The sequence below is a fragment of the Montipora foliosa genome, chromosome 11 (genome assembly GCF_036669935.1).
Source record: "Montipora foliosa isolate CH-2021 chromosome 11, ASM3666993v2, whole genome shotgun sequence".
Lineage (NCBI taxonomy): Eukaryota > Metazoa > Cnidaria > Anthozoa > Scleractinia > Acroporidae > Montipora > Montipora foliosa.
In genome coordinates, this window is record NC_090879.1 from 7,284,117 (window position 1) to 7,293,967 (window position 9,851).

The window sequence follows — 9,851 nt, forward strand, 5'->3', positions numbered from 1 at the left end:
TGCGTCTCCAATTACCGCGTTTTATGAAATAATTTGTTCAAGAGGCAGACATGGTGCAAGTCTATCGGTAGTTCAGTGAATTAATCTCCTTAATCCCTCAATGAATTTACGCTAGCAACACATAGCAACACTTGCATTATGAATATGCTACATTTATCTTCTTGCATAAAGAGAGATTCTCGGTGAAAACGCTTTGTTGAACATTGTATTAACTACGAGATTAGATCAAACGCTTGATATGCTGTGCAAGCAATATACACTTTGGAATTGGAATTGAATATTCCCAAGCGAGTGATGAACATTTGTAAAATATTAAAGAAATAAACGTATTCAAAACCTTTAAATTGTTTGTCTGGTTGCTGCACGCATAGCTTTGCGCTCCCCTCTTGTCTTGACTTTTCGGTGGATTATATGAAGACGGCCAAATTCGAAATCTTTGTATTCGTGGTGATAATCAGTCCAAATTTTGCCTATCCGCGTATAAAAACTGGTTTTGGTAAGTTAAAGATATGAAACATTATATCCGAAGTAATTTGAGTAACCGCTGGTGCAAATAAGAAGGCCATTTTATGCAAGTAAACAACAACTGACGCGCTCAAAGGCCTGTGGTTAAGAGGAAGCATGCAGGTAGCCTATTTTTTTTCCAATCCCAATATATTTTTGCAAATCTCATGGCATATCCAAGTCACTTCTAGGACCAGTTAAATACAAAGCGCAATGTGATTCAGCTGTAAGGTTCACTGAATTACAGTAAAAACCCGCAACTAAGAACCTGAAAATTAAGAACCTGTTAGCCTTAAATTTGGATTTTATACCCCCTATAAAAAAGAACCTATTTATAGCCTAAAAATTGAAAACAGGTTCTTATTTTCTAAAATCATACTAGTACGTTACAACTGCAGTGCAAGAATCCTATTTGAAGAAAAAATCAGATTCTCATTACTGTAAAAATGAATTTTTTTTTTATGTATAAAAAAAGAGTACAAATTTCTCCACAATTAAGAACCTATTTCAAGAACCGAAGTAGCCTAAAATGTTGTTAAGTACCATGTATATAAGAACCTGTTTAGGCTACTTTACAAAAATGTAGGTTCTTAGTTGCGGGTTTTTATTCTATCATTCTTCCACTTTCTTAGGTTCGATCTCTTACTTTTAATGGATGAAGCCAGGCCTTTTTTCACAAGCTTTAACAAATCAAAACCCTTTCAATGTTTTTCCACAAAAAGCTGTTAAAAATGAAGTTGCAAAACTGAATCGCCGTTTCTTTCTCGGCTATTTGCTACTTATGTAGTGTGGAAATGCTATTCCTATGGGATAAAAATCTTGAATCTCCTTCAAATGTGGGCTCTTATGGAAAGAGGAGAAAAGTTGTCCGCGCTTGAGATAAAAACCTAACAGATGAATGTTCAGGCCAAAGCTTTTGCAAACGCTGCGCATCAGCTGTCCATGAAATACAAGGAGAAGAAATGGTACCAGGTCAGGGCAGATGGCACGTGAGCAGTAGAGCTGGCCAAATCTCAGTGCTACATTCTGGAAAGCTTAAACTTTGGCTTTTCTTTTTTAGACTTGCTTGTGAAGAACTACAGAATACTGTCATGAAACCAAGAAGGTCGTTGAATTTCCTTCAACTGTGGGCTCTTATGGAAAGAGGAGAAAAGTTGTCCGCGCTTGAGATAAAAACCTAACAGATGAATGTTCAGGCCAAAGCTTTTGCAGACGCCGCGCATCAGCTGTCCATGAAATACAAGGAGAAGAAATGGTACCAGGTCTAGGCAGATGGCACGTGAGCAGTAGAGCTGACCAAATCTCAGTGCTACATTCTGGAGAGTTTAAACTTTGGCTTTTCTTTTTTAGACTTGCTTGTGAAGAATTACAGAATAGTGTCATGAAATCAAAAACCTCGTTGATGCGTTCAATAGTTTGTAGAAAAAAATAAAATGTAAATACTTTTGGTTTCAATATTATTAATTGCTAGAAGGTTTGACCTGAAAAGGTGTGACCATTCTAGGTCCTGTTCTGTACCTCCGTGTCGTCTAACGCTGTTATCATAGTTAAAGATGTGGCGTAAAGTCTTTTTCAGTGAACAATTATTGTGTTCTGTTTCATTTCAGTTTCCCTCAATTTAGCTAAATTTGATTGCAAATAGAGCATTGGGGTGCAACAACACCAGTCTTTTGGTGCCAAAGTACGCCTTTCCAAAGAATACAGCATTCAATGTTAGTAGTCCAGGGGAATTTTAAATTTCGCTCTTGCGTGTTTTTGCTTGAAACTTATTTGTTGAAACGGATTTGCCTTTTCTCGCATACAACAAACAGGTCAATTTTTACAAACAGTTGCTGTCTGATATATTTGCCCGTGACTGATTGCCAGATTACTGCGTAAAACCTGGTATTATGGTATGAATCAGTTCACACCATCTAGGCAATTCATGGAGAATAACTGAATTTTATTTATACAGTAAATCATTGGAGGCTTATCACATGCCTTAACATTGGATCCATCTTGGGATAAAAATGACTGATATAAAATTGCAACTAATGCCAGACATAGACAAGTTTCAAATTATTGAAGAAGGCATGCGAGGTGGAATCAGCTACATAGCTAACAGATGTGCAAAAGCAAACAACAAAAAACATGAAAAATTATGATGAGCAGGCGCCCTCAAGGTGTAACATGTACCTATACGCTAAAAACCTGTATGGATGGGCTATATCGCAGAATCTCCCAACTGTTGGCTTCAAGTGGATGAGTGAGAAAAAGGTCAACAAACTGGATCTATCCAAATACACCGAGGAGAGCAAAAAAGGATTAATATGAGTAGTTGATCCTGAGTATTCTCAAGAATTACATAATAGTCATAACAACTACCCACTAGCTGCTGAAAAATGTAATGTAGCAAAAAACATGCTATCAAATTATGGTGAAAATATGAGACCAAAATACAACATAACAATAGGTCAAGTTCAAAAACTGATCTCAACCTTAATTAAACAAAAACCAAAAATATTTCTTTACTGTCCAAATTTACAACAGTGATATCTTGATTTAGGATCAAAAATATAAAAAAATTATCGAGTATTACAATTCAATCAGTCACCGTGGTGGTTAAAACAGTATATAGATTTCAATACCCAGAAAAGAACTAATGCAAGAAATTCATTTGAAAAAGACTTCTTCAAACTAATAAACAACTCAGTCTTTGGAAAAACATGGAAAGCGTTAACATTAGGAAGCGAGTCGATGTTAGACTTATCACTGATGAAAAACAATTACTGAACTCGAAACCAACTTACGTTAGCAGTAAAATCTTCAATGAAAATCTGGTAGCTGTGCATGAAATTAAAGAAACACTTACCCTTAAGCGGCCTGCATATGTAGGAATGTGTATTCTTGATCTCAGTAAGAAACTAATGTACGATTTTAATTACAACTATATCAAACAAAAGTATTTTATAAAGCTTAGTTGTTATTGAAAACGTATACCAAGACTTCTGGAATGATAAAGATAAATTCGACAAGAGCGATTATCGAGGACACTCTCAGTAATTTGATAAAAGAAACAAAAAAGTCATTGGCAAATTCAAGGACGAAGCCTGTGGTTTCCCAATCAACGAATTTATAGGTTTAAGAAGCAAAATGTACTCTCGCATAAAAGACAATGACAAAGGCTGTAAAAACAATGTAATGAAAAATAATATCAAAGATGAAGATTATAAAAACGTACTGTTTCATAACAAACAAATATATCATCAATTGAAAACCAACCGAAGCAACAATCATGAATTAGGAAGCGACGAGCTTAATAAAGTGTCATTATCCTGTTTCGATGACAGGTGGTGCATTCATGACAAGCTATGCTTACCGACATTATAAAATCCGAAAAGATGTGGCGTCACGCCACAGCTGTGGTGGTCTTAGGACGAGTATGAATTAACCTTTCTTTGCTTTATAAAATTTTAGTATTCATTAAAAACTGGATCATTGGATAATGCAATTCGAGAGTTTTGATTGGCTAAGCCATCATGGGTTATGAGCCATTATACCATGATCTACAAACACGGCAAGCATATGCGCGACTTTTTGGGCATTTTTATTTTTATTGTAGTCTAGTTTTCTCTATTTGGGGGGCGTTTTTAATAAAGCAATTATTTCAGTCGCGCTTGTTGGATATGAGATGATTATAGCCAACTCGGCGCTACGCGCCTTGTTGGCTATCTATCATCTCATATCCAATAAACGCGAGTGGAATAATTGTTAAATACCACACAAGTGAATAGTACTTTTCGCGCGCGCTGATTGGCTAGCTCGGAGGTGATTAGCCAAGTACTATTCACCTCCGAGCAGCCGAAGAAAAACAAAATGGCTTTTGTCGATATATTGTCACTAATAAAGTTATTCTTTTGGCCGCTAGTTATTCAGCTTGTGTGGTATATACTAAAAATATTCTTTAAAAGGAAATGCAAAGACAGGCCTGCACGGACTCCCAATGTGGTTTTTGTGGTTGCGCCGCATTATGAAAGCCTTGCTCTTACAAGCATGTCTTTTAGAGATTTACCTCTTTGGTAAGATATGATCGGAGGATTTTTAAAAATTGTTTTCAGCAGAGGCTGGTTTTCTATGAAACTCCAGTTTTCCATGACGATTTGTTTAACCTTCTTTACCGCAGGGTGGTATGTAATGACAAAAGGCAATAGTATCTCTGCAGTTTTATGTTTTTGCGGTTTAAGAGCCGATCGCCCTTAGTCAAAGGTTCTATATTTTTCTTTGGATACCCGCGTGCTTCGAACGGTGATGATCGGTCTTCTGACCGGAATAGGCTTGTGGATTTTTGTAAGCGTGTGGAAAATAGGAATTCTAGGCGGGCTGGCGGTTTCAGAAAGCCATTTTTTAGTCATGTCATCGATGTGTTTTCCCCGATGTAGTTTCAGTCAATGATCTGGCTGATCATTATTTGTGTGGTGTTGACCATCGGTGCTTCGAGAGGTTTATAGTGCTCTCTGTTCTCGAGTTGCACTTCAGCGACTTTGCTGAAGTCCTTTCGCAGTAAGCCAAGTACTTTTTCCGTTGGATATTCACTTCTCTTACTTTCAAAACTTATATGAATATCTCAATCTTCTCACATACAACTTTACTTTTGGTTTCAAAAAAGATTTTGTTTCTTTAAAAGCTCATCTCGGGCTTATATCCAGAGAACAGAAAAACATTTCCGAAGTGACTGAAAGTTGTTTGTGTACGTAACGCTTCAACCACAAAGAAGAAAGGAAAGGAAACTACAACTTGCCAGCGTTAATAGGTTTTAAAACGAAACACTGACACTCCTTAAAAATGTTTCAAGAAAGTCATAAAGTCAGTCTTACCAGTCAGTTCACTTTACTTCTGCTCTGAAGCTTTAAAGCTCTTCAACTAAAGGTAGACTCAACGCAGACTGAATACCTGTACATACAACGCGGGGGGTGTACGGATGATAATCTTTGATATTCAACTGGTGGACTTGGGAAAATAATGTCAACACTTGCAAACGGATCGAAGGACTTACTGGTATCCTTAGACCGCCCCTTACTCTGGCATGAGATCACAAATTTAACTGGGAAAACTAGACAACCGAACAAACGACATAGCGTTGCCTGTCTGCCTACCTCCCAAAAAGGGAAATTGACAATTCAAATACACAGTTCAGTTAACGTGTACTAGCGTGATAACAAAAGCGTGAAGTGAAATGGGTGGGATAAACCAAATATTTACTTTTCAGTATCAATGCATGTAACCAAGCTTTGCAATTCATAAACCATTATGTCATCATCAACTTAGAACCGACATGCGCAAAAACTCGTGGTCTTTTATATGGAGCGGTTTTGGTATGAAAATGAACTTGCCAATTTCTTCTTTCTGTGTTCAAAACTTTGTACAAAGGATGTCAACATTTTTTACGAACCACGTCCACTTTATACAACGCCAACGTAACCGTGTCCGTTTTGCACAAAGCCCGCTAACTTTATACACACAACGTCGAGTTTGTACAACGAACAAACACGTTTGTTCGATTTGTACTTTTTCTGTTGGATATTCACTTCTCTTACTTTCAAAACTTATATGAACATCTCAATCTTGTCACATACAACTTTACTTTAGGTTTAAAAAGGTTTTTTTTCTTCAGCAGCTCATCTCGGGCTCATATCCAGACAACAGAAAAACATTTCCGAAGTGACTTTGTACAGAGAATGCGAACGTTTTGTACGAACCATGTCCGTTTTGCATAAAGAACGCTAACTTTGTATACACAACGCGGAGTTTGTACAACGAAGAAACACGTTTGTTCGATTTTGCGATCTGAAGGCGAAAGGAATCCACGAAGACTCGAATATTTATTTATTGCCTAGCGGAGAGGATTGTTGAAAACCATGTTGTGTATCGTGGGCGTAAAAATAAAGATAGCGACTGTAAATTGTTGTGAAGAAGGATGCTTGAAAGAGCATATTGCCGGGTCTGTTAGCGAAGTTTTGAGTGTGCTCCGTACTGGTACCTTGCGAGATGATGAGGTCGACTACCTCTATTTCAAAATTGACAGGATAGAGCACATTTTGGCTCTGAGTTTACAGGTTAAAGATATTGAATTCAGAGTGTTTCAGTGTGTACGGAATGCTAAGAAATTAATTAAAACTCTTCTCTAGACGGCTTTAAGAGCGTGTCCGTGTAAGAAACGACCACGCAAATTTTCGTGGAAAATGGATTGCCTTAATTTTTTCTACACAAGTCAAGCAACATATGCAACGAATGAAAATGGCCTTTTTTTCGATAGATTCGCTTTTAAAATTCTTTTTGAAGAATTTGTTTTTTAGGCACCCCGAAAACAACACAAACCGGAAATTTAAACCCCGAAAATTGGGGGTTACGTTATGCTTGCTCAAACTTCGCACGGATGAAACAACCTAATTCGTTTAGAATTACTGCATAATTCTTTCTTCTTTCCACACAACTAAAAAGTATCTGCTTATCTTAAACGCAAGCAAAGTTATGACGTTTTAACCTGATCCTCTCAAAGACGTCTTTGCCGTCTTTGCTAACATAGCCTCCAAACAAACAGATTGTTTTCAAAAGTGGGACTTCTTCACGAATGATGACTGTTATCAGCGTAATGTACTAAGCCTAAGCTATAATTATCTGTATTAAAAGTTGTGGGCACTTGTAACGTTCTTAGCTCCAAACCGTGAAGGAAACTGATGAACCACTTCAATCAAGCCGTTACGAGGTTTATTTTAACAACCCGCTATCTATCGTGACCTAAGTGCAATAGCACAGGGAGACCACTACAGCACTCATAATTTTGTTGCGCAAAAAATTCGACAAAGTTGCGGAAAATTCAACATTTCAACAATCTCATCCGTTGACTGTGTTCCCTTGGACAGTGAAAACTCACAAATACAGTCTTTGGACTCTCGAGAATCGTATAAGCGTAATTTTATTCTATCTGAAATTAATACAACAACGAATTTACAAAGTAAAAGGTTTATCAGGTCAATTGAAAGAAAACAAACGAAACAAATAGCTATGCTAATCAACAAAATCAAAGAATGGATATTATATTCGAGTGACCCACTGGGTCAATGTAATCTCATGCGCGACCTATTGTATAATCTCTCTGATAGAATTCTAACAGAAACAACTTAGATCACAGACTTATAAACGAGCAATAAACCCAAGATGAATTAACTTACTTCGTGGCGAGATTCCAAAGTAAACCTTGACCTAACAGACAGACGGGATAGCCATAAACAGTTGCTTTCTTACGAGCACCATTCCTTAACCAATTCCAACTCTTAGGGTCTCTAAATACTGTTGCCTCTTTTCTTTAAAGTTACTCTTTCTGTTGTTGATTACAGTGTCCTTATCTAAACAAGTGCCAATGACATTTTCAGCAATTATTATTTCTATTATTATTATTGTTATTATTATTATTATTATTATTATTATTATTATTATTATTATTGTTATTATTATTATTATTATTATTATCATTATTATTACTTCCTGATAAGTGTTTGCTAATAATCGAGTAGAGCCGTGTCCAAACAATGGTCCTTCGGCACCACTGGGTTACACAAAGTCAAACTGACAGCTACAATAATTATTGCTGTGCAGAATCACTTTACTTGTTCTGCTAGAGAAGTAAATGTACCCCAAATGTGTTAGCTTAACTCTAGGAGGATCATGATCTTACAGAAGAACTAATAATATTGACAATAATAAATTGTCATCATGACCCGAAACAATAAATTCATTACACATCAATGAGAAAGCCATAACTCAAGTTATTTATCTGTGCATCCAATGATGTCTCTGCAGGTGACAAGCTCTGACATGAGCTTAGAGAAAATGAAGAAGGCAGCTTCAGAAATCAAATTACTGCAGCCACTTCAAGAGGCCGTTGTCTCATTTTTTAAGGCAGAGATATGGGAAGAAATCGCAGATGAATTTGGGCATGAAGTATTACCAGAGAAGCTGCTACGGTTTGCGGTGAGTTGAGGTGATTCTGCATGGTGTGCAGTGTGCACTATATGCACTATAATCAATGTCTTAATAGAACCCATTGGGAACTCAGAGAAATCCAAGCCCCAGATGCACAGCACACCCAATGTATCAATGTTACAATCATGTACTATTGCTATTATAACATTTGGAAAAATGTCACACATGTTTGTAATCATATGATATTGTTATTAATGTTTAACTTTGTCTTTCCTCCAGGTGAAGGATTTTGAGCGGTCACACCATTTTCAGACTTACCTGGAAAGACTTAAGAAGCAGAAAGATACAGATGAGATTCAGGAAGTGGATGGTGTGCCTGACGGAAGATACGGTGCAAAGGGGATAATTATCTTTTCCTCAGATTTGAACGGAGTGCAACAGGTTGCAATAGCAAAGTTGCCCAATTTCCGCGGAGCATTTTTGGCAGTTGGTGATACATATGATGACTGTGAGGGAAATAACTTTAAACATTCATCAATATGAAACTGCAAGATTACACGTTTTCGATGCTTTTAATGCAATGTAATGTAATTTGTTCGCTACAAAATAAACAAATTTACAAAATTAATGAGAATTGAATAATATTAGTATTAAGAGAAAAGGTCAAACTAGAAGAGGACAGACTAGAAGAGAATTGCCCAAATTGATTCATCTGTTTAAAACGCTTATCCTCGTCCAAACACCAGGCTATAATAACAACTATAATTTGTTATAAGATTTGTTACATTTTTTTAAAATGTTACTTCCAACTTCAAAACACTGCAGGCAATTCGTAGTGTTTCAGATTTTATAAGGCCTGTAAAAATCCAATACTAACCTTGCATGATTATGGGGTTGAGGGGTTTGTGGTTTTAAAAGTTGTCTTCACTACAGAATACAGGGCCACTTATTTCCATATCATTGAATAACAAAAGCTCCTATTGTTGTGCATCTCCTTCTACAAATTAAAGCTTCTAACTAATTTGCATGTGCTGGCCCTGCGTGGCCCTGTATTCTGTGGTTCATGCTCCTAAAAGTTAACTGATGAAACATCTCATAGGTGTTTTAAATGGAAATGTGATCCTGTCTTTTTCTTTGTACGCAGAGTGCTTTAAACATGATTAGTGTTATATCCGGGCTAAATTTCACCAAGACGACATCATTCAACCTTGTACTATTTGTAAATATTGACAATGTAAAGACGGTAAAAGAAAGGATGATGGAAGGAGGGGCAGTGGACACATAAACAGCACATTTTTATGTGACGAATGTTCATCGAGGACGAGAGAGAACAGGTATTTATAAAGTATTTGTACAGCTTTGCACATCGCTAACACGTTTCATTTGCC

The 9,851-nt window shown here is 36.8% G+C and overlaps 1 protein-coding gene across 4 annotated transcripts in view; it reads right to left on the minus strand.

Moving 5' to 3' along the window:
* LOC137976342 (galactose/N-acetylgalactosamine-binding lectin CEL-III-like) overlaps positions 1-5,515 on the minus strand; it is an 8,397-nt gene extending 2,882 nt beyond the window's left edge. Inside the window, exon 1 of one of the 4 annotated variants that reach the window (XM_068823673.1) lies at positions 5,358-5,515. The gene's annotated coding sequence lies outside the window, so the exon portion shown is untranslated. The other 3 variants (XM_068823674.1, XM_068823676.1, XM_068823675.1) reach the window with 3 other exon arrangements.
* Positions 5,516-9,851: the final 4,336 nt, after the last annotated feature.